This window comes from Hippoglossus stenolepis, chromosome 12 (genome assembly GCF_022539355.2).
Source record: "Hippoglossus stenolepis isolate QCI-W04-F060 chromosome 12, HSTE1.2, whole genome shotgun sequence".
NCBI classification, from domain to species: Eukaryota; Metazoa; Chordata; class Actinopteri; order Pleuronectiformes; family Pleuronectidae; genus Hippoglossus; species Hippoglossus stenolepis.
In genome coordinates this window covers 21,872,381-21,888,333 of record NC_061494.1, presented here as the reverse complement: position 1 = coordinate 21,888,333, position 15,953 = coordinate 21,872,381, and the positions used below count along the sequence as shown (strand labels likewise).

At 42.6% G+C, this 15,953-nt stretch overlaps 1 protein-coding gene across 1 annotated transcript in view; it reads right to left on the bottom strand.

The window, feature by feature from the left end:
* LOC118118601 overlaps positions 1–15,953 on the bottom strand; it is a 52,512-nt gene that overhangs the window by 17,141 nt on the left and 19,418 nt on the right. The gene's annotated exons all lie outside the window — the stretch shown is intronic.

Here is a 15,953-nt window from a genome sequence, read left to right as displayed (position 1 = left end):
AAGTTTAGGTATAGGTTAAGGTGAGGGTTAGGAATTCATGTATACCTGTGTGTGTGTGTGTGTGTGTGGTCCAGGTATCGCTGGTGTTGTGGGGACTTAGATCTGTTTGCAGAGTCACATTATGGCAACTTGTCACAGTAATTACAACAAAAAGTGAGTACCTATTATGTATATCATTTCATTTTAAGGAGAATATTTGTCTTAAGGTTTAGATTAGGGTTTGGCAAGTGGTAGTTATGGCTAAAGTTGCAGCAAGTCTCATAGAAACTAAGGTTAGGTTAAGGTTACAGTTAGGTTTAGGTATCATTTTATGTATGAAAAGAGACATTTCAAACCATGTAACAGTCACTGCCTAAATATTTCTATACGTCCTTTACGTTGGCATAGTTGTAAAGCAATACCTCCACTAGAGGGCGGTGCGGAGTCTTGCGTTTCTGACAATAACAAACATGTCAAACGGTTGAGGAGGTTATGATAATTATTGAAAAAGGCTTTTTGTCCCTGGCATAAGATCATATAGACGTCTGCCGTTTCTCCTAAAAAGATTCTGCCTCAGATCTTACGGCCGTTTAAACTATCGGCTACTCTGCCCCCCCACGATTTCTGGTGGTACTGCTGCTCTTTGTCAGTTTCGTCCGTTCGCGTTAAGAAGACGTGCACATGTACGGAGGAAGTGAACGCAGAATACTGAGTCTCGAGTCTGACGTTGAGCTTGATGGATTCTTAAGTCTCCAGGAAATGAATGTAAGTCAGTGAAATTTACTCTGAAGTCATGGCGACCTGACTGTGTGTGTGTGTGTGTCTGTGTGTCTGTCTGTGTGCATGTGTGTGTGTCTGTGTGTCTTAGAGTTTGTCATGTGGAGTGATGCTGTCTCTATTGCTTCCGATGGCTAATGGGCCATTCAATCACAACTATTGATCAGCAATCTGAGTGTCTGAGTGAACACACATGCATTCACACACACGCACACACACGCACACACACACACACACACACACACACACACACACACACACACACACACACACACACACACACTTTTCTGCAAACCTACATACATTCATTTCTTTTAATACAGCATTGTGTCTTAAGCCCACACCGACATTAACAGATATAGTAATGTAGGATTTTTACTTTTGGGCTTACACACACACAGACACACACCCGCACACATACACACACACACTATCTCCATTAATGGAAGATTGATTTATCTTTAAAAGTAGAGAACATTCAATCTGTGACACGACCTTCAGTGGAGGTCTGGGCGCTCTTTGTGTGTCTGTGTGTGTGCGTCACACTTTTCCTAAGTTGAAAATTTCCACCGTTTTTTGTCTCTAAAAATTGTCGGTCGAGCAGCTTCCCGAATTCTGCCGCGTTAAGCGTCTGAGAGGGGGGAGGGACAGAAAGACAAACGACGAGCGAGCCAGACTGAAAACGTGACAGAGGACAGATGGAGACAAACAGACCGACAGTGACAAAGCGAAGGGGAAACGCAGACGACGTTGTCTAAGCCCCAGAGCGGCCATCATCCTCGGCCATTACCGCAGGGATGTCCTCCTTCGGTCAGCATTAGCTCATCAGACAAGTGATTACTGCTGCTACCATGATTCCATTAAGTAACGAATTTATGCTGCATTATTCTATTACAGGACGAAACATTACATTTGCATTATTTAATCAAAGACGGCATTGGTTTGCATTATGTCATTAAAGATGTCGTTGGGTTGCATTAGGCCTCTGAAGATGGGCTTTGATGTGCATTGAACATGGCGTGCAGGATAGCTTGGAAATTGCTAATCGGTAAACTCAAATTAAAACACATTACAATTTAGGAAGCTTTCTGTGCTCTGCATCGTAAACAAAACACATCTGCTGTCTCGTTGTTGTGTTAAAGGCTAATTCCTTTATTTCCCTTTTAAACTTTGGCTCAGGGAGAGTTTTGCGGGAAAGTGGCCGAACCCATCGGGCGGATGAATTTTTCAGAACCTGCAGGATGAGCTCAGTTTTCACCAGAGTGTTTGAGTCTGTAAAACATCTGCTGAGCAGGGACTCAGCTGGACGAGCCGCAGAACGTGTCAGAGAAGTCGAGTGAAGGTGTTTTGATGACGACATGTTTTGTCTTCTCACAAACTTTGGAAAGAACCATTGAAACTTCAGGTTTTTGGGACCTTTGTGATATGAAACCTGACTTTGGCAACTGCTTCTGTTTAAAATCGATTCCAGCGTTAAGACAATCACGTCTAGGTCCACAGAAAATGATTTTTGATAATCAACCAACTGCTCAACCTACACTTTCTTCACCAGCCGTGTTTATTTCGATTCTTCAGTCGTTATTTTTCTGTTGGTCAGTCTAAACGATCACTCTTGATTTTCCAATTCACTACAAACGGCTGCTACCGACCACGTTGAACCAGGAAACCAAAACATTGAGCCAAAAGAGGCTGAAACCTGCTTCAAGCTTCAGAGTCTGATGTATTTTTTTTTTTTTTTTTGACTGATGGGTTTTTAATTCTCCTGCGGCTCCACATGAATAAAAAGAAAATATGATGAAGGTGGAAAGAAGCATGAAATCATTTACATATCAGGATGTCTTACTCGCTCACTCGACCCAGTATCTTCAAGTGTATTCTTTTGCTGAAACAAAGCTGTCGGCTGTAACTAATTTGATTTCCGATGTCTCATAACTGCCTTGAGAAGTCTGAAGTGTGAAGATTTGTGAAGTGAAGCTCCTCTGCAGCGGGGTTTTTTTTTTTTTTAATGCTCGCTGAGCAGGTCCTGTAAATGACTTTCTTACTGACAGATCTCATTTTGCTCCCTCGGGGGTTATGCTCTCTTTCTCCGAGCTTTTCTTAACTCTAATGACGAACCGCAGCCGCTGAGCAGATAGACGTTTTTATCAAGTTTGGGGGTCAAGCGAGGTCATTTTTAATCTTTTGCGAAGGAGTTGAAAATGGACACGGCCTTTACGTTGATCACTTTGTGCCCCAGTGGTTCGGCAGATTCATCATCGCTGTGTTGCTTTAAAAACTGAGGACAAGGTCACAACTGCCTTTTTCCACACCCACTGTGATTAAGCTCAAGAAAACGGAATTGGTGGACGAGTTCATTATCTTGTTCTTGACTCAAACATCTGTATTAAGCCCTTAAAACTGTTATTGACTTATTATAAGTGTTTAATAATCGTAGATGGTTTAGGTTTTATCTATTATGCAATTTTGTTAATTTGTTGAGAGGGTTGTACTTGTTTATATCTGTAAATTTAAATGAAGATTACTTTTAATGTTAATAGTTGCTTTCTGAAATTTCAACCTCCACTTTGCCGTTATAAAAGCCGTTGTTATTGTCGAGCGTCGTCGTTTCTGGCTCTGAACAGACCAACGGGCTCAGGAGGAAGAAACATAGGATTCAGCAGGAAAATGTGACTCAACCTTTGAGAAGCATATGGCGCGGAGAGCTGGTGCTGCGGTCAGCGCCATCGGAGGGTGGAGCGAGCCCGCTGGGTCACATCTCACAGTGCCAGCATTCAGGAGTGAAAAGAACATGGGATTAATTCATCCCCAGCGCAGTTTAACTGTTTAACATGCAAACGAAACAATGCAGCTCTTCACCTGCGTGAGAACCTCATATTTTCCACTAATAATCCACTTTTTTTATGGGACTACATGGAGCCGTTGACTCAAGAGTTATTTCTTTATTTATTTTATTTCATTGTATTTTATTTGCCGTTGTAATTTTTCTGTGTGTTTTATTGTGTTGTATTATTGTTGTGTGTTTTTCATCATAAATCCAGTCTGGAAGCAAACACACACAAACTCCTTCAGGGACAATAAAGGTTAAATTAAAAGGGAACTGAAGTGAAATGAAAAGAGTGAGTGAGTGAGTGTGTGTCTGAGTGTGTGTGTGTGTCTGTGTGCATAGAGTACCATGTGTGTATATGAACACATATGCATATGTGTGCGAGCACTTATTGGCCCTCAGCCTTCATACAATCAGAATGAGTGCATTTCTGTAATTGAAAGGAAATCAAGTGGTTGACCTTCCCAAATGCACCTTCCTTCCTTTTACCAAGAGAAAGCAACTATTATATTATATTATATCATATTATATTATTAGTGGCCTGTTCTGGTCTTTTAGAGGGAAGTAGGAGTTTAATAGTTTGTTGTGATGACAACCAGACCGTCCACATCACAACAGACCAACAAACACAGAAAGAAACCGTCTCTGACTCAAACTCTAATATGCATCATGAACTTGTTTTCTAAAGTTACAGTAAAAATCTCCAGTTTGAAGACAAAGGAAACAAATTACTTTTCTTCATTTTCTCTCTGGGTTTGAATTCGTGTAATGTTTTGTTGTTGTTGTTTATTTAAAGAGTGATCCTCCCGTTTCCAAAACTGAAGGTACGGAGTCATGTGGAGGAAACTGGACACTGAAGTGCGCAGGCAGGTTTTCACGAAAGAAAAAGGAAACTGACTCTTTTCATATTTCCAGCAGCAGCAGCAGCAGACTTGAATCATGTTTGACGTGGGAAACTGAGACGCTCTCACTGTTTATCCCAAGATGTAAATTACAATAGGTGCACGAACGTTCAGAACTTCAATGCACATCATAAGGTTGTGCGAGAAAAGATGCAGCGTCTAGACTGACGGAATAAGAAGAAGAAGAACAGGATGTGCAGGACAACATTTGGTAAATCAGACTTTTTCCGGTTTAGATTATGAGGGGAACTCTCCAGGGTGAACCAGTGTTTGTTTTATCTAAATCATTCCTAGTGAGTTTGAATGCATCTAATTGAAATCCCCTTGGACAAATCTCTCTATTAAAGGAATCAAATGTAATAACATGAAGAAAGAAAATAGGGGGAAAAAGGTGTTTCAGGTATTAAATCTTTAAAATAATGGGACCAACACTAAACACTGTGTAAATATTATTAAGCAAAAGACAAAAACATTGTTTCCCCCCTGACACTGAGACTCTCCAGCATAAACCTGACATTTGCAATCTCCTGTCAAAGATTTAATAATGTCACAAACCTGGCAACCCAACGCGGCCTTTTTGTCTCTATATCCACAGTCACGCTAATGATGACAGAGGCTGAAAGAATTTCACCATCTTTCTTTCATGTATGTGATTCATTAGGGATGAAATGGACATTATTTCACTGTGAGTAATAATGTGTGAAGACTCTAGTTGAAGGTTGAATATTATAATTATAATTACAGTTATAGGATAAAGAGGAAATCTAGATATAGATGTGAACAAGTGAGCATGTTGAAGTAAAAATAATAGATTTTCTACTTTATTCTCGTGTTTTCTTCGTCGTCTGTTGTAATTATAAGTTTCTGTGTATCAATATCTGGAAGTTAACTTAGTTTTCAGCTGATGGCTCGAGAGAATTTGGCCAATTTTCCGGTCTCTGCCTCTGGGGAGCGCTCTCCTGTTCACCCAGCCGGTGGAGCTGCTGCGTTTAGCTGAAACAACTTTCCTGTTTCCTGCACATGGGACCTCCTGCGTTACTCCACATCTTTTGAACATGTTGTCAGAGTTGAACGTGATGGTTCAGCACAGAGAGGCAGCGGCTGCAGACTCTGGCCCAGCAGCAGCAGCAGCAGCAGCAGCAGCTCACAGCTGGTTGGAGGCTGAGCAGCCCTGAGCTGACGGGGGTGTTATCTGTCTCCAGCTCCTCTCTGGCCTCTGTCTCTTTTTGTTGTTGGATTCTGATTGAGGCGCATGTGGACCAGAGCAGCAATAAATATGAGCTCTGAGTTCGTCCCAGCACAGAAAGATGTGCTCGTTACCACGCAGCAAAATTTGAATAATCAAACAAATCAATGATAAAAGAATTGGGTTTCAAATTGTTAAATTATCAACATTCTCACCGGGTGTGTTTCGGCTGAACAGGCTGAAACCAAACAGTCATGGTTCGGTGGTTTGGCCGATGCTGAGTGCGGATCTGATACCAACGACCAAGGTCCAGGTATCAAAATAAAAGTGGTATCGGGTTTATCTTCATAAAATACAACTTTAAAATCAGTTTCCTCTTTTAATTTGGAGCTAAATGCACAAGCCCTCCCTTTATAGCATTTTAATATATAATTGTTTTCCTTTTTCATATTTTTTTCATATTTATACCTCCACAAATACACCAGAGGAAATTCCTTGTATGTGGAAACCTGCTTGGAAATAAAACACGATTCTGATTCTAGATCTGTTGTAACCATGGATCCAGTAATAACATGAAAAAACAACTGGGCTGCGTTCGCATCTGCATCACAGAGTTATTCATACCGTCTATGTGTTACCAGCACAGACATGACAGCCCCTATAATTAGCACAGTGACACGATAACAAAGACGATTTTGTCCAACGTGCACAGCTGGCGTCTGAAAAATCATTCTTACAATATTCATGGTAACGGGGAAGCTGTGTCGATCCAGTGTAATTTCTCCCACCGATGAAGCTGATGTCCAGCGTCAATGGTCCAAAAAACGGAACACGATGATCCAACGAAAACAATAAACACGTGTAGAGTCGAGCGCGGTTTGTGTTTTCCTGTCTGCTCGGGACTTTTACGGCACATTTAACGGAGCGGAGCAGACCCACGCCGGATGAGGAGTGTCAGGGGAAGATGTTGTGTGGGCTGAGGCCTTAAGACACCAGAGAGATCAAACATATGGCAGCGCCTCTGGCTTAATATCCGTAGTGCAGGATTTTATGCATATTTCACAAGTTGTGTCGTATAAAGAGGGTGAAAGTGAGGAACGTTGGGAAGCGAGGCTGTGCTGCAAACAAATTTAAACTGATGGTCCTTGACAAAAGCACATCCGGAGAGCGGCTTATGTAAAAGCAGATGATGAATTTTAAGTTTTAAAGTCTAAATCGTTGCCAACAGGCCCGTGCATCCCAAAATTGAGGATTATCAGTCGACGATGTCTTTGCTAAAGGTGTTTTTTGCAAATCGATTTGTTTCTCCTGTCAGAGTTTCGCAGTTTTCAGGCGGGTTTTATTTTCTCCGTGTTTGTTGCTGTGTCGTCCTCTCGTTCAGTCCAGTGTGTCTGCTTAATTAAAACAAGTTAACCTAATTACCTCAATGGGATTATTACGTCACTCAGAACTGCAATTGACCTCTGAAATGATCCGGATAATTGCTACAACATCCACCGGTCTGCGGCAGAAGCAGCCGTTAATCGGCAGCGATATCTCAGTTTGTGTTAATATGATGATTTGTAGGTCAACAGAGCCCAAACTGGGAATAATTTGATGAAACGAGTCAAAAATAATGATTAAAAAAGAGTCAATCAAATGCTGTTGATACCACAATTAAACAAAAAACACGACACGTAGCAAACTTTTCAAAGTTTTCCCCGTTTCACCCGAGATGATCTGTCGACCAGCAGATCATTAAATCAGTGTTTACCGGGAGGTTTAATCATCGTACAGCACGATGCGAAGTCAGGAGTAAATACTGAAACAATACAAGATGGGCTGTGTTGACACATTAGTATGCAGCAAACAGTTTAGCCGTGCTTGTTCTGCAGGTCAGGTCCTCTTCACTACACTTTCTTTGTTCTGACAAACACGTTTATACTCCAAGGGAAAATTGAGAGCTTCCTTCTCACCTGACCTGAACTTTCCAGATTTTAACTTAATAGCTGCCGGGGGGACACTTTAAGCCAGGATCGGACTATGTAATGGATTTCCAGGTTATTATCGTCAGATCGGCCAATATCGGCATCATACAGGTATAAATTCTTGCCAGGATTTGACTGAGAGTCATGACAGACTACAGATGATTGGTTGGAGCCATCGACTTTAAATATATATGGACGACCTGTCTCCATTTCCTCTTCCCAGAGTCTTCACGAGTCAATCTCAGCTGTCATCAAGTAAAAAATACAATAAATAATTAAAACCAAACTTATCAGAAGCATTAACACTTGAACATAGTGTGATAAGAAAAGATTGTGTAACAGGCAGAGCCACCCGGGGCCATCATGCTTCACTTTGTGGGAGCTGTCATGACGTCCATCATTATAAACGTTCTCATGTTTAGAGTATTGATAGATTACTGTACTGCTACTGTGCACAAGCTCAGGGGCCCAAAGGGTGAAGGGGCCCTGAAGGTCTCCACCTGCAAACTGACCCCAGAGAGAGAGACACAAAAACGACGGCAAAGACACAAAAAATATCTCTAAAAGTCTTCTGTCTTTCACAATTGGCTGGAGTCACAAACGTAATCCACACGGTGTCGGGGGACGACTTCATCGTTCCGCCTGACGACAACGACATCATCCTGTCCAGTTTTTGCTCTGTGCTTATTGGTTGACATCACGGAAGTTGTCAAACTCGGTAAAAAAAAAAAATCTGACACACTAATTCATTTCTTTTTTTTTTTTGTGTCAGGGCATAGTGAGACATCCCGGGCTTGTTTTTCACTTTGACACACCACATGGGACGAGCTGTTGTCACGCCAACACCACATAATTTGTCGGTTGCTTCCGGATATTATCAGGCTGATATTATAAAGTCTGGTCCCAGCACAAAACGCCATATTCTGCCAATCAGATGCATTGCAGAGACACCACACGTCTCTGCAAAATCTCACATTCTCAGCCCCAGATTGCAACAAACAGCAGCGTCCGTTTTTTTACAGCTCCGTGCTCGTGAGATTTCTGGCCGAGATTTCCAGGAAACATCCTTTTCTCCTCCTCGGCCGTTCGTCTGCAGCCGCCAGCGAAATTCACAACTTTCCGCCGCCAGTTTCATTTTCTGTCTGCCAAATAGATTTTTGGGTCTGATCAGACATAGGTGGGCCACCTTCCAGAGCGGCTAGTAGACCTGACAGACTTCAAAAATCTGCACACACACACACACACACACACACGTGCGCACACATGCACAGCTTGCCACACACACACACACACACACACACTCACACTCACAGAATCTTTCTCTGCGTCTTGATGGCGAATATTTTATGGCTCATTTGTCTGAGTGTCTGAACAACTGAAAGCGAGAGAGACTGAGAGATAAAAACTAATGATAGGGACAGGAATGAGAGAGGATGAATAATAGAAAGAAAAGATGAGAGCGAGCTGGAATAATAAAAAAGAGAAGATGAGACAGTAGAGGCAGATTGGGTGTCGGAGTAATGACGCGGGAATAACATCCTCCTTATTGTCCCCGCATCTCCATGTGTCTCCGATCTCTGTCTCCTCCTCCTGTCTCTTCATATCTCTGCCTTTCTTTGTCTGTCTCTCATCTTTCAGGTCATTTCATCATCAGCCGCGCAGCAGAGACAAGGCCAAGTCAAAAATCACTCCAAGACCAGTTTTCCCTTTTTTTTTTCTTCCTCCACTTGAACCGAGACCGCAAAGAACGTCTTTGTGGTTCGGATCCACGGATGGATTACCGGCCCACGATAGATGTCAGAGCAAGAAGCAGAAGTGAAGAGACGCGTAACGACCAGAAAGTGACACAAAACAAATACAGTGACGCAGAGCGACCACGAGGGGATGAAGAACAACCCGAAATATGCAAATGGTTGACAAAGGGATGGAAAATGAACACAGAGAAAATGCAAAATGCAAATAAATAAAGACACAAACAACTTTGAGGAAACAAAAATGGCCACAAAAACACCAAAATGTGAGAAATCTTCACAAAGACATTTAAAACAGCCAAAATGTGATGAAAAACCGCTGCAAAGGGAATCAAAATGAACACAAAGACATGCAACAGGCAAATAAACAGATGCAAAACTGCCACAAAGAGGCTTTAACAACATCAAGGTAACATGACGGCCACAAAAAGATGCGAATCAATCAAGAAGACATTTAAAACATGATGCAAAACCACAAATAATGCACAATGCGATACGACGAGCCGAAACAACTACAAAGAGGTTTAAACAACAAAGAGAAAGTAGAAAATGGCCACAAAAACATAGAGATGTAAAATGACTAAAAAGAAATCCAGTATAAGGAAACACGAAATGATGCAGAACAACACAACCTTAAAAAGATATGATAAATGATCTCAAAGCGACTACAAACGGCACAAACGACCACAAAGAGACGTGGAAGTTCTACAAAGAAATGCAAAACAATGTAGAAGACATGTTTTTGTCTGGGGGGGGGGGTCTCTCTTCCTATGTTAGATCAGTGGTCGTGGTGGGACGGGGCTGTTACACGTCTGCGTCTGTCTCGAGAGGCTGATTTCTTCATAATCCGTCCATGTTGCCGTCAGATCTCCTCGACTGTCTGCAGAGGCAGCGTCTTAATTCCTCGCAGCGGGGCGTCTTCTCGCACCTGCCACTAACATGCAGCTCATATCCAGGTGGATCCCAGGCGGCACGCCACGTTTCATGAATCTGAAGTACGTCACATCAAAATGCACAGGTCCCCCCCCCTCCCACTCTCACGCCCCCTGCAGGGCACCAACCTCTCACAGCTGATTTTAAAATGAACGAGTCTTTCTCACGTGGCCTCGTCCTCTCCGGGGAGGTCCTTAGAGCTGCACGTTACATTTCTTTAACTTTAAAAACTGCTGGTAATTAACACCCCACAGGCATCATCCGCTTCTCATTATCACAACTTTCTTATTGACACGCTGACCAAGTGTGTGTGTGTGTGTGTGCATTCTGCCATGTTTGAGTTATTTCATGGTAAATACAGCAAAGCGAGAAAAGGCCCGGCGCTGCCGCGGCATCCAGCAGAAAGAGGAAGGGAGTCGAGTGTTTGAAGAGCGAGCGGCTTTGATAGGAATGTGACATCCCCCGAATCATGACTCCTTTCTTCTCCGTCGCTCCCTCTTGCCCTCCCCTCTCCTCCGCCTCCTCGCCTCTCTCATTATGTGCTGCTTTAATTAGCCCGTCTGATACCAAGACTGGACTTCAGAGGGACGGCAAGAGAGGCAGATAGAGGGATACAGACAGTGATGGGGGGAGGAAGAAACGGGGAGATAAAGGAGGAAGTAAAGAGGGTTTTTGATGTCTCCACTGTACTTTGTGGGTTAATTACACAGTCTTACCCTCCCACTTCTCTTTCACTCTTTCTCTTGTGAAGGAAACGAGATGTGTGGAAGCCGGAGAGCTGGACTTATATTCCCCTGCGATATGTAAAAACTACGATAACAAATAAATAGGTCACGTGCCTCAGTGTGCATTGAAACAATCATAATTTAATTAAATTTCTATTAGTTTGCTTACTTTTGATTTATTTTAATTACATTGTTCGGGCCGGTTAATTTACAATTAGCTTAATATTATATAGATGTGTAACTTAAAGCTCTGTATGAGTCTGGATAAATATTAAACATTTCATCAATAGAGCTGAAATGGATTAAGTGATTTGTTGTTAAACAGAAAATTTGAGTTTTGTAATTAACTGATTTTAATTTTTCTATGTTTGTAAAGTGATTGTTTTTGTGCTGTTGGTTGAAAACACAAGCTGCTGGAAAAGATCAACTTGCACTTTGACATATTATTCAGCTTATTCTGTAATAATTGATTAATTGATCAAAATAATAACCGGATTATTGATCGTGAAAACAGTCGTTGAAGCCCTGAAACGACTCGTATATCTGCTGCTGGTGACTTTGGTCTGAACTTCTCATTTAATAAGTTTCACTTTGACATGTTTGTCTGTTTATTCTGTGTTTATTGATAAATTGATGAGATAGTCACCAGATTAGTTGATAATGAAAAATGAAGTCATATTTCTCCTGCTGGTGACTTTGGTGTGAAAACATTTGCCTCCTCAAGCATATGGGTTGAACTCCGTTGTGTGCATGTTGTTGTTGTTGTGTCTCAGCGAGCTCCCACACAGGCGGGATGTCGGCCACGTTGCCAAGTTGTGTTTAATGCCAGCTGCTCTTTAATGGTGATTTTTGTTCTCAGTGTGAACTCTGAAATAATGTTCGTTCATATTCGTTATTCAAATTCATATTCTCCTTCAAGTGATGATCCGACTCGTGTGTAGAAGAACTGAGCAGCTCTGTTCTTTGTGTGAACACACAGAGTGACAGGGAATCCTGAATAACACTTCTTGTACCTTTTAAACAAAGTAAAGGTAATGATTCAGCTGATTCCGATCGTGTGTAAACTGATGTTCCCCTTTAAAACCTTGATGGTGTTCATGGTCAACGCTCCGAACCGCCAGTGGACGTTTAAAGAAAATAGGAAGAAGTTAAGGAAAGTCTGTTACTCAGCAACGGTAGTAAACATTGCATCCGTGTATGGAATCGCTTTCCAAGAATTCAGCACCATTTGATTGTTTCTGTGTCTCTGCAGATGTTGAGATGCTTTTAAGGGGCGAACGTGCTCGGCCCCGTCTTCCAATGACATTTTTAATATGTATATCGGACACTTTATCTTTCTCAGCGTCGACCACTAAAAATCTGTCGAGCCGTAGTTTGAGAAACATTTTTCAAAAAGACTTTAAAGCCCATTTGCATTCGAGTTAATCTTTTTTTGCAATTTCAATTTGTCCTTGTGTTTTAATCCCCATTTTCATTTTACTGACATATATCATCAGTCTGGGGTTTGGATTGTCGTTTGTCCCTTTATGTCGGAACTGTGGTACAACGGTGACCCCACCTCTCGCCCGGTGTGAGCTGGGACTGGCTCCAGCTCCCGGGCCGCCCTCGAAGAATACACTATATAGAAAACATATGGATGGATCATATCTGTCTGGGTTTTTGAGTGAACCGGCCTTTTTAAGAATTCCCACCAACTATGCGAGAGTGAGATGAAAATGAGTCGAGCATATTGACATTAATACTGCATCACTTTGAAAAGTGTTTGCCGTGTTGTTTCTCTGAACACGACCCACATTCCAGCCAAAGTCTTATCCCATGAATAAACATTGTTCAAATTAGACAAGACACACACACACACACACACACAGACACACACACACACACACACACACACACAGACACACACACGTCGGACTCATCAGTTACTTCATGTTCGACAGAGACGTTGTGGCTCACGCTCGATAAAACGAGGAGGCAGTTGTTTTGTGTTTTTAACCGAGTGTTAGCGGCACCTTCTCCATCTTTAAAATAAATGAGAGGAGACTCTGAATTGAGCCACTGGGCTCGCTGCGCTGTCCTCCCCCCCCCCCCACTTCACCGTCGATGGAGGCTTTTATCCTGCAGGCGACAGAACCTGGAAATCTCACGGCAGCGCGTGTGATTGAAGATGTAGATTCAGAAACGCGTTTGAGCGACTGCTTTGATAAAACGTTGTCGTGTTTGAAAAAAAAATCATAACAGAAACCACGGAAAATTGCTGGAGTGGATGTAGTGTTCACTAAATGTGATTGTGTGTGAGTGTGTGTGATTGTGTGTCTGTGTGTGTGTGTGTGTGTGCGATGTGGCAGGAGGTATCTGCAGCCAGGGGGCCAGATGGAGACAAATGGATGATCTTTCAAGACAACAGCTCTCCAATTAACACACAGACACACTCACAAATCACACTACACGCACACAGACACATGCAAAGCAAAGAGACTCACACAGCTACATCCGCCGTAGACACACACTCTCACACACATTACAGCGTGTACACACCAACATGTACAGTACACGAGTGGAGACACGTTCACACGCAGCTGAGTCGGATTCTGCTTGAAGACGTTTGACTTTTGTCGCTGAATGTGTTTTCCTCTGACTTTACGTTTGTTTGTAAAGTTGATGCTGCAGAATCTTTTAATACTTTTACACACAATGTGGATATTTGTTCAGCTGCTTGCTCAGTAAATGAACTGCTTGTGTGTGTGTGTGTGTGTGTGTGTGTGTGTGTGTGTGCAATAAGGTGATAATGAGATTCAGGGTGCAAATAAAACAACAAAATAATGAGGAACTTTCTTCTTTGTGTGCACAATTTGAGACTTTGATCATTACGTGCAAAAATGTCGAAAGTCTTGTGACATAGGTGAAGTTTAGAAAGTGATTTCAGGCCTTGACAGAGCGTAACAACAGTCTATGAAGGATGAACACCAGGGTTTGTTCATACTGTTTGTTTTCTTGATTTATCTTCAACAAGCACTGTCCATAGATGACTTTCTCCTAATTGTAGTTTAGTCCATGTCCCATCTGCTAACATGGAGGAGGCGGGATTTATATTAAACTTCAGCGTTTTGCAGATGCATTGGTTTCTGTGTCGTTTTCAATCGATGAGAAACAAGAAATTATAGCACAGAAATGTTGTCAATTGCAAACAATGGTTTTTCTGACAAGTAGATGCAAGAGAAAATGAAATAAACCTTCAGTCGCTCCAGTATCAGTTCTCATTAAGGCTCATGGTGCAATAATCGCAAAGTGTAGGCAACACAAAGAGTGTAATAAACGATAAAATCTATTATTTGGAGTAAACAAAATAATTTGTACCCGATTATCTCAAAGAACATGGTGAAATACGCCTGTTTCAAAGCATCACAGACAAGTTTTTAGATGAGATGCACTTTTGTTATTGAGCTGTGATATGAAAACTGTTGTTTGTAAAAGTTCACACGACACTGAATGCTGCCACTTTGACGACCTCCACGTCCGACACGGTAATAAACAGTTTGGAGCCATCTCCCAGGCAACATTCAGGGATTTGAAATGAAGTCGATCACCCCCACGGCTGAAGATAATGGATTAATCCCGGAGGACTATTGATGTCACGCTTTTGTCCTTTTGAACATAACACCAGTGATTGTCTGACCAATGGCTGTTTGGTTTGCAGAGAGCGTTTCAACCATCGACCATTTTCAAACGAGGTAACTCCCCCTGAAATATCTCTTAACGTGGGGCAGCTGTTCCCTTTGGTTTGTGCAGCATCGTATTGTTGGTCAAACCAGTCAGGACAATAATAACCATCATAGATTGTCTCTCTATCTAAAGGGGGAAAAAAACAGTATCATTCAGTCAAAACTACAATTTTTTTGTTTTAATTAAATATCTGAACATCCAGAGATCCATACGAGAGCTGCAGCACCATGCGTCAGCCAAGACATCCTCACTGCTCCCTCTTATATCTCTGACTTCCTCCAGCGTAATGCGAACAAAGTGCTGATGAACTGCCGACATGTCAGGATCCGGCCGTGGCGTTATGGATTTCTCGGAGCCTGCAGCATGACCGGGGAATAACGATTTTGGATCCGGGCTTCAAGCGCAGGATCTTGACAGGTTAGTGCTGCTTGTAGTTACACGGCCTCGTCCTTAACCTCCAACCGCCATCACCCCCACCTCGCCTCACTGCCGCCTCCTCTGCGTCGTCGTCCCCCCCCCCACCACCACCTCCACCACCTCCCCCTGCGGCCAGAGCCTGAATTTGCCCGAGCAACGATAGCGTGACCGGGAAGAGTCTTAGTTTCACTCACTGCCCCTGCCCTTTCCCCTCACATTTAATAAAGTGGCTTTTTGGCCAACCTGAACTCTTCCTCATCACATTCAGGGAGCTGAGTTTACCTCCACAGAGGCCGCGCACACACACACACACACACACACACAACACACACAAACACACACACACACACACACACACGCACGTTCTCGGGGCAGATACACCAATCAGCCTACGACTCTGTATCAGAGTCAGACACACATCCACAGGCTTAGTCAGGATTAGACCGCACACAAACACACACTCTGCAGATATCCACTGGCATCCATACACACACACACACACACACACACACACACACACACACACACACACACACACACACACACACACACACGTACACAAACAGATTCTTGTTTTATACACACAACTCTGTCATACTGCCTCACACACACACACACACACATATAGAGACACAGTGTTTCTCATTATCATGCATAGTGGTAGTGGTTGCATTGATTTCCACTCTGTCTTAAACTTAGCCCACACAGTGTGTGTGTGTGTGTGTGTGTGTGTGTGTGTGTGTGTGTGTGTGTGTGTGTGTGTGTGTGT